Source organism: Chrysochloris asiatica, unplaced genomic scaffold (assembly GCF_000296735.1).
Source record: "Chrysochloris asiatica unplaced genomic scaffold, ChrAsi1.0 scaffold00008, whole genome shotgun sequence".
NCBI classification, from domain to species: Eukaryota; Metazoa; Chordata; class Mammalia; order Afrosoricida; family Chrysochloridae; genus Chrysochloris; species Chrysochloris asiatica.
The window spans coordinates 28,697,622-28,711,737 of NW_006408526.1; the positions used below are offsets into that span (position 1 = coordinate 28,697,622).

The 14,116-nt window shown below is 46.3% G+C and overlaps 1 pseudogene; it reads right to left on the reverse strand.

Annotated features, from left to right (window-relative positions):
• Nucleotides 1–2,473: 2,473 nt before the first annotated feature.
• Nucleotides 2,474–3,040, reverse strand: LOC102823632 (annotated as a pseudogene).
• Between the last annotated feature and the right edge of the window lie 11,076 nt (nt 3,041–14,116).

A 14,116-nucleotide genomic window follows, 5' to 3' on the forward strand; every position in this document is an offset into this window, starting at 1 on the left:
CAGTGTTTCATTCTGTTGTGCATAGGGTCACTATGTGTCGGTACCAACTTGATGGCACCTGGCAACAACAAAAATTATTAATGGCATTGAGCATCTTTTCACGTGTTTGGTGGCCTTTAGAATATCCTCTTTGGTGAAATGCTTATTCAAGTCTTTTGCTCATTTTATGATTGGGTTGTTTGTCTTTGTATTCTTAAATTAGCAAAGTTTTACATGTATTTTGTTTATTAGATTCTTGTCAGATATATGGCTTCCAAAGATAGTCTCCCAGTTGACAGCTTATCTTTTCATTATTTTAGTGAAGTCTTTTGATGAATAAAAGTTCTTAATTCTTATAAAGTCCCACTTACTTATTTTGTCTCTTGCTGTTTATGCTTTTGTTATTATATTAAACTGTTGTTGAAGGTCTATAACATTGCTTCCTTATTCTTCTAAGAATTTTATGGTTTTAGTTTTCACATTTAGGTCCTTAATCCATTTTGTATGCACTGGACCACAATGTTAGTTTGAACCACATGGTTGGCAGTTCAAACTCACCAACTGCTCCCAGGTACTTTCGGGTGGGCTCTAATTTCTAATCTTTTGGTTAGCAGGCAAGCACCTTAACCATTTGCAGGACTAAATGAATAAACTTCCCCTGTCCACACTCACCATTGTGCAGATGGAGGTAAGAGTTAAGCAATATTCCTGAGATCACATCACGTTCCTGAGAAAACGAGCTATTGTCGGCAAAGCTTGGATCCCAAGCCTCCAGGGTACCAACCCAGTTCTTCAGCTGCTGACCCAGAGATCAGGTGAGGGATGAAAATTTTAACTATGAGAATCTGCTACAGTTGGAGGCACCTCACCATAGAGTATAATGTCCTGAATCCACACATTACACATTACACATTACACATTACATCCAGCCCAGGCCCTGGCCCAGAAGTCAGAGTCCACCTTTCTACCTGGGCTAGAAGGCCTAGTCTATCGAAGCCAGAGCAGCACCTCCTGGCTTCTCTTCACCCAAAGCCATGGAAGAACCCGGAAGCCTCTGAGTGGCTCATCCTCAGTCCACTTAGAATGCAGCACTGTGGCACAAGCCAGCTGTCACTTAGGCACTTACAGGCAGAACCGCGGAAAAACCAAACCACTGTTATTACACTTAATAACCAGTTTCCACATCATCAACTCATTGGAGTCTGACAGGCACTGTTAGGGTGTCAGCTCCCTAGGCCTAACAAGTCAGCACCAGTGGGGGGGGGGGGAACAGGGGGAAACAGGCAAGGCTAGGCACTAGCCTCCAGCAAGTTATTGTGTACCCTGTTCTTGCCCCAGGGGAGGACACACACCCAAGGGATGCCTAAGGCTCAGTCCTGCCGTCGGCACAGGAGTTTCAGCTCCAAGATCATCCAGGGTTTAGAGCAGGACCAGAACCTCAGAGAAAGGGGCTCTGGGTCCTGGCTACAGTCTGACCAGGAGAAACCAGCCCAGCTTGGCAGGGTTGGGGCGCCCAAGGGGTCTGAAGACATACAGACCAGGTCTGAGACCCTGGACTCAGAATGCAATGGATACATCCAAAGCACAGATTTGGGCACCTGGGTTGGAATGCTGGCTCTGTCCTAAACAGCTGTGTGACCTTGAGTCCGTTGCTCCATCCTCCTGAGCCCCAGTGGCCTCATTCATAAAAGGTGGGACCTCAAAGATTTGCTATCAGGTGATCTGTATAGTGCCCAGCATGGTACCCAGGGGAAAGTGGAGAGGTTGGGGGTCTTGAAAGGAAAGGCAGGGATTCCTAAGCAATCAGACCACTGAGAAATTGGCCTAATATACTGGGGCAGGGGAGGTCTTTAGAGCTGTCATAATAAAAACTAATAAGACCTAACATTTTTATTGTTCCCCCTTTAAAGAGAAGAAACCTCAGAGAGGATAAGTAACGTACCCAAGGTAACACAGCAAAGTGGAGCAGGGCTTGGAGGACAGACAATGAAGCTAAAGCCTGAGATCTTAGTCATCCTCACCCCCTCACAGTCCTGGCATCTATCTTAAGGGGAAGATTTGTAAGGGTGGTGGCCAGGGTGAGGGCAGGTAGAGTCAGGCTAATTCAGGGTCTGTAGGTCACATTAGCATCAATGGCCCTGGAGGCTTAGGGAACAGCTCAGGCATGAAGGTCTCCAGAATGTAGTGATCCACCTAGCATTCTTTTTTTTTTCATGTTAAAAATTTTAATTTGTTTTGTTGTTGTTGAGCAGATACATAGCAAAACATACAGCAATCCAATAGTTTCCACATGTACAGTTAAGTGACATGGAGTACATTCTTCAAGTTGTTCAACTATTCTTACCCTCCGTTTTTGAATTGTTCCCCTCACTGCCCTCTAAGGTTCCTATCTAATCTTTTCAGTTGCTATTGATCTCATAAAAGTTCTTAAAAGAGCTCTTCCTTTCTTCGCCATCATGTAAATGCTACTATGTTCCATCTTCACTATGTCTTCTCACAAGACTTTCAGGATCCAGAGATTCCTTATTGTCTCTTCTATCAGACGATCCGAGTTTCAAAGGTGGTCATGTTCTTTCAAAAACAGTTCAGTTCTTCTATTTTTTACATCATACCCACTTTTATATGACTCAATATCCTTTTGTACTGATCCCCTGAGGTTCTCCCTTTCCTGTATTGCCATAAAGTTTGCTTTGGTTTTATGGAATTCAGGTGTATAATCCTATAACAGGTCTCTATATCACTGTAATGTATGCATCAGTGCAGCATTCAAGGAGAGGATACCTGCACTGTTGGTATATTCTGCCATTTTATCATTTATTCCTGTAAGCCTTGCCAAAAGCTGTTCAATCTCAATTGCCATTATTTCAAACATTCTATCTTGACTGGATCCATTTAAAAGGGGTTTTGTGTCAGAATTGTCATGTCTTCCATTACGGGTACTGCTGTGACTGTAACTTATACACAATTTACTAAAGGAAACTAGTTTCAGGTCAAGTTCATTTTCCAATTGTCAAGCCTGTTTCCTGAGATCTTCCCAATCATTGCTGGTTCCTGCCGCCATTTTTGTTGTCCAACATCAGTCCCCAGCTAGCATTCTTGAACGGAGGCCACACAAGCCACACCTTCCTTGAGACCCAGCCAAAGCGGTGTTCCCCACCCAGAGCATTTGTAGGACAGACACACAACCTCCTTCTGCAGACTGCTCTGCAGGGCTGACCTGAGGCAGTGAGGTGCTGCCATCTTTTGACCACATATTGCACTGGTACCCCCAGCCACAGGTGGGGTGAACCCAGCCGGAGGCCACCGTTGCCAGCCCATGCTGGAGGGTCCACCACAATGAGTCCTGCAGGGTGACCTCTCAGCATCAGATGAGGCCTGTGATGCCAGGCCAGTCAAGCAGCTACAGAAGGATCTTCTGTTCTTGGAGAGACAGAGTGAGCCAAGGCTTCAAGGGGTTGTCCCCTCCCTGGCACTCACCTCTGAGCAGGTGTCACAGGGCCAGCAGCCCAGAGACAGAAACGTGGGTAGTGTGAGAAAGAGCAGCTCCTCGGTTCCTTTTCTCCTTGGGGCCTCAGGGGAAAGCCATACCAGCTCTAGCCAGAGCAGGACCTCTGAGAGTTGAATGGTGGGTCTGTCCTGGTGTGGCACTGTGGATTAATGCATTGGACCACAGGTTGGTTTGAATTGCAAGGTTGGCAGTTCAAGCTTGCTAGCCACTCCTAGGAAACCCTATACAGGGTCACTATGGGTCAGAAATGACTCGACAGCACTTAACAACAGCAACAACAAATAATTTGTCAGTTTGTTTGCCTATTTGAGCTGTTGAGTTTATTCTAATTTTTCTATCCTTTTTTCTTTATGCATACTTGGAATATTACATCTTTCTATAATGACCAGTCTCAAGATTTGGCCATTTATGATTATAAATTTATCTGAAAGTAAATTTACTTTTAAGTAAAAATACAAGAATTTCAGAGCAAAAAAGGACCATTTTTCAAACGTCTTTATTTCACAAATAAGAAAACTGATGCCAGAGAGAGGTGACTTGCCCCCAGTCACACTACTAGTTAGTGGCAGAAATGGACTAGAACTTCCTCTAAGAACCAGATACGGACCCTCCAGCTGGTTCTGATCCTCCTACTATTACTAGTTTCCCATGTTGTTGTTGTTGTTCAGTGCTGTCGAAGTCTGTTCCGACTCATAATGACCCTATATAGGGTTTCCCAAGGAGCAGCTGGTGGGTTTAAACCGCTGACTTTGTTTCCAATAGTGCCCATCTGTGGGAAAGTTTCAGGAGGAAATTTATCTGTCTTTTACCCTAATGTATTCCCAGTATCCATTGAGGAATTTGACATGTGACAGACACTCTGTAAACACATGTTGAATGAATAAATAGTATTAACCAGGGAAGGCTTCCAGGAAGAGGTGAATTAAAATAAATCCAGGTTTTAAAAAGCAGCAGCCATGTATCACCAGAGAAGATGGTGATTGGGGATGGCCTAGAGCTAGTACACAGTGACCATACAGTAATGCGAGTTCACAAATACTTTAGGGATAAGGAAGAACAGCAGGGTGGGATGGGTTGTCCGCTCATATTTATGGGTGCTTGTGCAAGTATGGTGCTGTAGGATATGTACAATCAGCAGTTCAAACCTCCCAGCTATACAGGGTCGCTATGAGTTGGAACTGACTTGATGGCATTTATCAATAATGGAGGATCAAAAGTCCTGGTGTGGCCATGTAGACAATTCAGACCTATCGACCTCTCCTTGGAAACCCTATACAGGGTTGCTATGAGTCAGTACCAACTCCACAGCACTTAACAACAACAGCAGCAACAAGGTGGCACTGTGGGTTAGGCATTAGACTGCCAACCACACAGTTGGTAGTTCAAACCCACCTACTGCTCTGGGAGAGAAAGATGAGGTTGTCTGCTCCCATAAAGATTTACAATCTCAGAAACTCCATATAGGGTCGCTATAGGTTAAAATCAACTCAGTGGCAGTGGGTTTGATTTTTTTGGTATTAGGAAGGATCAAAGGGGCCCTAGTGAAACAACAATTAACCCTTGGCTGCTAACCTAATGATCAGTGGTTCAAGTCCAACAGCTCTTCCAGAAAAACACCCAGTTCTCTGGTCGTGTAGATTTCAGCCTAGGAAAGAAAATCTATGGGGCAGTTAACTCTGTCATATAGGGTCACTGTGAGTCTGTATCAACTTGACAACAGACAACAACAAAGGAAGATCTGGTCCCTGGCCCTGATTCCTTGGCTAATCCTAGGCATCTGGGACAGAAGCCATAAAGAACCCCTCTGTAGGGTCAGGGAAGACTCACAAAGAGCCAGAGCCTCAGTTCAGCCTGGCTGGGTCTGGTGTGGTTTAGTGGCTCTGAAGCCTCCTGCCTGGGCCTGGTTGGGCTGGGCTAAGTGAAGTCTGATGTGGTCTCTCTGGGCTAAGTGAGTTGGCTTGGCTGAGTCAGCCGGGCTTTGAGCCTAACCCTTGCTCCTGAAGTACCTGTCATCCCAAACTGGGCTCCCAGGGCTCAGACTCATGATGGAGGGGTGTCCAGAAACCTTAAGGCCAAGGAAAAGCATGAGGGGGTCCAATTGTATGTGAGTCTTCTTTTACATTGTCACTGTTTGAAAACAGATATAATGATCATGTTGGAAGATGGGAGTCATTTACTATGTTTTTGGACAGATATGAAAATAAGGAGCCCTGGTAGCACTGTAGGTTGCTAACCACAAGGTCGGTGGTTCAAACCCACCAACCGCTCTGTGGGAAAAAGATGTGGCTGTCTGTTCCTATAAAGATTTACAGTCTCAGAAACCCTATGTAGGGTCGCTATGGGCTTGGTAGGGTGTGTGTGTGTGCGTGTTTTAGAGGAAAAATGGAATAGTACAACAAGGGAGGAATGGACATTTTCCAAAGGGAAAAAAACTGTTCTCCCAATTTTTCTGGAAAAGTCACCCTGAAAGGTTCTTGGAGAGAGTTTTCTTTCTTATAGGATGTTACATCTGTCTATGTGGCATGGAAGCCAGATTCCTTCCTTCCAACCCCAATCAGAAAAGAAACACATACAAACTGAGCACCTGCTATGTCCCGGCTTCATAATCCCTCATTATCTGGTTGGTGTAAGGAAAATGCAGAACCTGTGGGTCACAAGCAGATTTTCTCAGTCAATGGCAGCATTTACTGTAACATATGGGGGTGGGGGGGGAGTCTCTCAGCTTGTCCCTGCCACAGAGAGGGGCATTGGTAGGCGTTAGACCTGGTCGCAGCCCTTCCTAGGGTGGGGTCCTGCCCTTTCCTCCCACCCAGGCACCTGTGACCAGCTCTAAAGGGAGCTCAGCCTTGCTTTGGTTGTGAGACTTTACATTTGCTACTGCAAAGCCTATTAGTGCCAAGATCCAAAGAGAAGGGGATGCTGGTGAGGGACCCGGGGTCAGGAATGACTCTGTAGTGTTTCTGAAAGAGAGAGAGAGATAAAGAGTGAGGACAACACCCAGAAAGAGACCCAGAGAGGAACAGAGAGAAAGATGGAAAGGGAGAGAGAGAAAGGAAAAATGGAGAAACAAAGAGGGAAGGAAAATAAGAGAGACAAAAAGACGATAGAGAAACAGGGAGAGAAGGTTACAAGGGAGGGGGTTATAAAGCAGGGGAAAGAAAAGAAAGAGACAAAGAGACCAGCAGTTCTAGAACCAGGGAGAAGGAGGGCGTCTCCACCTCTCCGAGCTGTCCCCCAGTCCTCTCCAGCCCTCCCTACAGGAACAGCGAAGAAATGGGAGGCGGGAAGAGGAAGCAGAGATGGGCAAAGTCGCTGGGTAACCTTGGAGACGAGAGCCAGGGAGATGGGCGCAGGGAGGGGCGCTATGATGGGGAAGGGCAGGCTGCGGCTGGAGACCAGCAACAAGTCCGGGCCGCCTGGGAGGGCGGGGACAGAGGCCAAGGAGAGTGACCTGGATGAGCTGAGGGGTGGTGAGGGGTGGGGGCCGAGGGACGGACAAAAGATACCTCGAGCAAACCTAAAGAGGCCTGAGGAATCAGAATAAAGAAAGATTTTACTGAGAATCAATTTAGGGAAGAAAGAGCCGGGAGTTTGGGAGCTGTGATAAGAGGAAGGGGGGGTGAGGCGGGGCAGGCGGGAGGAGCCTGAGAGCGGAGCCAGCTCCCAGCTGCGCAGCCTGTAGTGGACGGGCTGCAGTGGCTGGACTGAGGGACGCTGGACGAACCGCCAGAGCCCACCTGCCTGGGTAGCTCCGGGTTCTGACCCTTTCCCCGGACCGGCAGCGCCCACCAGCGGCTAGGGGCATAAAATCTGAATCCCAGCTGTCCCAAATTCTTACTGACCTCCCACTGTGTACCAACTGCTGTGCCAGGTACTCCAGGGGACACGGGGCTATTAGACAGACAACTGCCATCAATTCCTTCATAGCCTAATAGGAAAACAAGGTGTGTTCACAGAGAACAAGACATAACGACACAAAGGGACTTCCAGATCATTCACTGCTAAGAAAAAAGTCTCCCCCTGGAGGTTACATTTGAGCTGGGCTCCTGAAGGCTAGGAAGGTCTGTATTCTATCTCCAGAGACTGAAAACAGGATGCAGGAGAAGCAGAAGGCCCAGCGGGAGACAGGAAAGGAAATCTGGGTTTAAATCCTAACTCTTGTCAGTTACTAGCTGTGTGATGTTAGGTAAGTAAGTTAACTTCTCTGAATTTCTATTTCCCTATTTGAACAATGAAGTGATGTCTATCTTGCAAAATTGTTTAATGGTTATAGATAACATCTGTGTGGTTCCTGGTGGTGCTGTGTGTTAAGCATTGAGCTGCTAACCACAAGTTCAATGGTTCAAACCCACCAGCCACTTGGTGGGAGAAAGATGAGGCGGTCTGCCCCATAAAAATTTACAGTTTAAGATAACTGCTATGGCTCTGTACGTAGGATAAGCACTGGACAACAAAGTAAGTTTGAACTACAAGGTTGGAGGCTCAAACTCACCAGATAGATGCTCCTTGGAAACCCTATGTAGGGTTGCTATGAGTTGGAACTGACTTGATGGCATTTAACAACAATAACATATAGGGTCACTGTGTTGGAATGAATTCAATGGAAGTGGATTTGGTTATGGGGTTTATTATTATTAATAGGATCCTGGTGGCTCAAGCAGTCTGCGATTGTCTGCTAACCTAAAGGTTGATTCAAACCCACCCAGCAGCACCAAGGAAGAAAGGCCTGGTGAAATGCTCCTATAGGGTGACAGCCAAGAAAACTTTATGGAGAAGTTCCATGATATACATGGAGTTGCCATGAGTTAGAATTAACTAGACAGCAAAAAGTTTGTTTTTATGGTTATTATTACTACTATAAAGACTAGATACAAAATAGTGAGCTAGAATGAAAGAGAGTGGCTGGGGATGTTAGATCTAATCCTCACCATAGAGGCCTTGAATCCAGAGATAAAGAGATTGGTCAGTAGGGAGGATGAGACTGCTGATCCAGCCAGTACTCAGAAGAAGCTGTGAGCAAATTGAGGGACTTCTGCCTACAGAATATTTGGTAGAGTCTTGGTTTCTGGAAATGAGCTGATGGCTTATTTTTAGCAGCAAAAAGAGAGCAGTTGGATCTATGGCAGTTTTAAAATATGCCCACATTTTTTTTTTTACACTCTTCCCTTCAAAATATGAAACTTAGTCCTCCTCCTCGCCCTTTGAGTTGGCCAGATTTAGTGAGTCACTTCTAATAAATAGGATGTGACAGAAAAGACAGTGTGTGACTTCAGTGTTATTGTTAAGTGCTTCCAGGTTGGTTCTGACTTGTAGCGACCCTGTACAGGGTTTCTGAGGCTTTAAATATTTAAGGGAGCAGAAAGCCTTATCTTTCTCCCACGGAACAACTGGTGAGCTGGAACCGTGGACCTTGTGGCTCACAGTGCTGTGCTTATCACATGGAGCTCCCGTGCTCCCATGTGACTTCCGTACTAGACCGTGAATTGCACTGCAGCATCTTGCTTGCTCATTCTCTTGGCACACCGACTCTTGGAAGACATAATGTGAAGACACTCAAGCAGTCTTATTGAAAGGTCTGCATGGCAAGGAACTGATACTTCCTGCCCAAAGTCAACTGTGTGAATGAACCATCTTGAAAGTAGATGCTCCAGCCTCAGTCAGGGCTTCAGATGACTGCAGCCCTAGCTGACATCTTGCTCACAATCCCATGTGAGACCTGGAACAGAATCATCCAGATAAGCCACACATGAGCTCCTGACCCACAGACTATGTATGAGATCATTAACATGTATTGTTATGTAAAGTGGCTTTGTTTGGGGATAATTTGTCATGCAACGATGTATAGCTAATTCAGAGGCTTGTGGCTGGGTCTAGAGCCATAACTCCCAGTGGGGCATCAAACCCCAGCAGTAGCTCCTGGGTCTCTCATGAGGTTGCAATTATCCATAACTAAGCTCAGATGGGTGAGGCTACAATGCAGGCATCCAGACAGGGCACGGACAAGTCCTAACACAGATGGAGTCTGAATGTCACCCAGAGCAGGTGTGCTTGTGGAGGACTGAGATGGAGCATTCAGTATGTCCAGGAAAGACATCTTCCTTGGATCTTTCCACAGTGACACAACTATGTGGCTTTCCCAGGCCAGGTAGGACCAGAACAAGATGGTACTTATTTCAAATTCCAGTCCACTTCTTACTATTTCAATGTCCTGGTATGGTACTGTAAGATAAGCACTGGACTGCAAGGTCAGTTTGAACCGCAAGATCAGCAGCTCAGACTCACCAGACGCTCCTCGGAAACCTTACACAGGGTCACTATGAGTCAGAATGGGCTTGCTGGCACTTAACAACAACAATTTACTAGTTCAGGAGCACAGACACAGCAGAGGATAAGCATGGGAGAACAAACCACAAGGTCAGCCATCCAGCCACTCTTTCAAAAGAAAGATGAGACTTTCTACTCCCGCAAAGATTGACAGCCTCAGAAATTCTATATGGAATCACTCTGAGTCAGAACTGACTCAAGAGCACTTAACAACAACGACAACTTACTACTTAGGGTGCAGGGACGATTCAGTGAATTCTTGTCTTCCATGCAGCAGACCTGGGTCTGATTCTCCACCAGTGTACCTCATGCTTACGTATCACTCATCTGTTAATACTGAGCAGGTTTCAGCAGAACTTTCAGATCAAGGCAGATCAGGAAGAAAGGCCTGACGATCTACTTATGAAAACTCTATGCATCACAATAGTCTAATACTTAATTGATCATGGGGATGGTATAGAACCAAGCAGCAATTCATTCTGCTTGTGCCCTGGGTTGGTATGAGTCAGAAACCAACTCTACAGATAACTACAACTTATTGTTCAGCTTATCTTGCACAGATGTCTTTGACTCCCTGAGCCTCGGTTTCTCAGTCTGGGGTATTTTTCTGACAGGGTGGGAAAAGAGCCTCTCTACATGAGAACCAAATGAGAACTAAATAAACAGCATCAGACACAAAGGTGTTGCTCCAAAATGTTGGTAATGTCTACTCCTTGAAGAAGGAGCTCTGGTAGCATAATGGTTACACATCAGGCTGCTAACCTCAGAGTCAGCTGTTCGAAACTACCAGCTGTTCTGTGGGAGAAAGATGAGGCTTTCTGTTTCCATAAAGATTCACAGCCTTGGAAACCCTGTACAGGGTCGCTATGAGTTGGAACCAACTCCACGGCACATAACAACTCCTTGAAGACAGGAGAGGTCTTTTTTTTCCAGCATCTTTCTTTGTCTTCTGACTCACACCTTATCACTTCCATTAGAGTCTGAAGTAATTTGCACAAGAAGCTTATAAAGAAAGACTTAAAAGGGAGGGCTGGGCACTGGTCATTTCTGATACCTAACAACCCTTCTTAATTCGTTGATGTTTGTTCATAGAGCAAACCTTGATATCCTCATCAGAAATCTGGGCTACTTGCTGAGGTATGTTTCTTCTGTTAGTGTCTCTAAGCTTCAGTCTCCTTGCCTGTAAAATAGGAATAACTGTACATGATCCTTACAGCGGTTGTAAGGGTGCAGTGAGATCACGGCAGGGGGCTGGCGGGGAGGCAAGCAGGTCTTCCACAAATGTTCAGGATGATGTGACAAAGATGACACTTTCACCAGGGTCTGCAATACTTAATAAGGTTATACTCTTTCAGCACAGAATTTAAACAGCTCAGAGCTACTGATTTCATGTATAGAGGGAAGTTCATTCATCTTTTGAGGTCTTCTCCTCAAGCAATTATTTGTTGGGAGTCCCAAGAAATTCTGAAACAGAGTGAGAATCTGTCTTCCTCCTTGTACACGTGCTGCTGCACCCTGTCCAGCATTCATTTATCTCTGTAGCCCTAATGTACCTCCACCTCCCACCATAGTGCCCTACACACAGAAGGGCAAAAACATAGTGGCTGGTGATCCTGCTTGGTTGCCTTAGAGTAGGTGGTGGTCCCCAGCTGGTCTCCTTCCTCCCTGCCTTCTTCGGATGGCGGCTGTTTATGCTGGACGTGTGGCCAGAGACGGGCAAGGATCACGTGCAACCTCGGCAACCTAAGACAGAGCCATTGCCATGCTGCAACGAGTTTCGGAGACAGGTAAGACTGAGGAATTTGCACTGACCACCTAAGACAGGCAGCGTCCCTTAAACAAATAATAAATAAGGGGGAATCTGATGCAGACCCTGCAGACCTGGTCAGGAGTTCAAGGCCCTATGGACCCAAGCGTTGCTGACCATCCAAACCATAGGCTCTGAGGATCAGACTTTAGCCACCTAGCAGACATAGCAAAATGTCCCTTATCTGATTATTCAGTTATGCTGGTTAGTAATTCCATACATGAGCCCTGGATACCTACAGATAAATGTAAAAACCTTCCCTAAAAGCCGAGACTGTAAATTCCAAAAAGGCAAAGTTTTTCCCAAAAAAAAAAAAACTAAAGAGGATAGAGAGAAACTCTGTTAACTGATGGTATGTGGAGGGGATTATGATCAATGTAATGAAACAAGGTATATGAATGTTTGAATGTGAAACCGATGATGTGCCCTGAAAACTTTCACTCAATCCACAATAAAAACCTTAAAAAAAACAAAAACAACATAGTGGCTGATGGGTGGGTGCATGGATGGATACATGGATTGATGGGTAGATGGATGGATGGATGGACTACTATATACCTTATTCTAGGCCCCATGCCAGACATCATCCTAGGTCTTCCTTGAGACTCAGTGTGTTGTTGTTTTTGTTAAGTGCTGTCAAGTTGGTTCCAACTCATTGCAACCCTGTATAAGATATCTGAGGATTGACTGGTGGTTTTGAACCACTGACCCTACAGTTAGCAGCCCAGTGTTTCTCCTACGGTGCCACCCCAGGACTCAGTGTGAACAGAGAGAATTCCTCTCCTGCAGGGAAAGAGAAGAGAGAGACAGGAACATCAAATATCCTACAATTAGTTCTCAATCTTAATTACACACATTTCTGATGATTTCATCAGCCTCCCCTGATTAGGCTGTTCTGATGCCATCTCTGCCTTAGGATGTGCTGAGGGAGGCTCACACAGAAGGGGGGAGCATGGGGGGAGTTCCAGCTAGATCCAGAAACCTGTGCTCTTCACTATTCAGGTAGCCCAGCAGCCCAAGGGGAGGGCACAACCAGTGAAGCCTTCCACTAATCAGGACATAAGTCTAGATCTCTGCCTCCATTGCTACAAAACCAAACCAGGAAAATGGGAGAGGTGATCCAAACGACGGGCGGGTCTTCACCTTCTGCCCATACCACAGAGGGGAGAGAAGAGACTGGCACCTCACAGATACTTTCTGGGATATGAGGAGACATTTTCCATTAGGAAGGCAACTGTTTTGCCTCTTTGGGTCTAGCCCCAATCTATCCACCCAGTGCCTATAGGACCCACTGCCCCAGCATCACCCATAGTTCCCAAAGTCAGCTCAGTCCACAGGCGGAGAACTGGGCTCATGGTGGGGGAGGACTTTCCCAAGGAGCAGCAATGGAGACAAAGGAGCTCTTCAGGGCTAAGCTGACGACATGTGGCCCTAAAGCAGAAGGCAGTGCAGGCGGCAGGACCTGGTACCAGGCCCCCCTCGGTTCTGTTGATACACATAGGGATGATCTCTAGGCACAAGACATGGTGCTCTGAGGTGTGCCTGGCTTAGAGACAGGGTCTGCCTGGTTTTCATCATGACCCCACCACTACTCTGCCCTGCCATCTTCCTTAAGAGACCTGACCCTACTCTATCTAAATTTCCTCATTTATAAGATGGGGATGATTTTGGCCAGTTTCCCCTGAGCAGGACTTCTTGTGAGGTTCATGTCAGTCATGGGCAACCCAGGCTGTAAAGTGGCCTGTGGGTCTCCACCACAACCTTCTGGTTTCATACTTGTGGAAGTCTCAGACAACTGAGGTGACTACCCCAAGTTCACACTGCATGTTATGTGAGAACACGAACCCTAACACTCACTGTTGTACAACCATAAGGTGGTGATGGGTGTTAAGTGCTATGGAGTCAGTTCGGTGGTTCAAACCCAACAACCACTCCTTGGAAACCCTAGAGAGGTTTGCTATGACTTGGAACCAATTCGACAGCACTTAGCAACGACTAACAAGAAGCTCGTGCAAAAACCCACATGGGGGCTTATTTGACTTCCTCTGGCTTCACAAAGGGGAAGGAGAATCAAACTCAAAACCAGCCCAAGGCCGATTCCTGTAAAGCAGTGGTCAGACATGCTTCCACACTACAACCTTCTTTGTCCTAGTCTGACACCAACCATCCCTCCCACAGCACTATCTGCTTCACATCTGGGTTCATTAATCCTCTGCAATGATCACACAGAACTCATAACAATTCTTAAAGTTATGGGGCTTATTAGGGAAGTGAACAGGGTACGATTCAGGATCAAAACCACCTCAGCACACAGCAGTTCTCCAGTCAGGAAGGCCTCTCTGTTGCCATACTGCAGCCATGCCTCACTATTGTCTTTGGCCTCTCAGCCCTGCTCTAGCAAGTTACAAAACTCCTTTAGCCAGGCTGTGCATGCTCAAAGGGCACATTCTGCAAGCCAGCATCCTGCTCATAGGCACTCATCATTACTCAGTCCATGG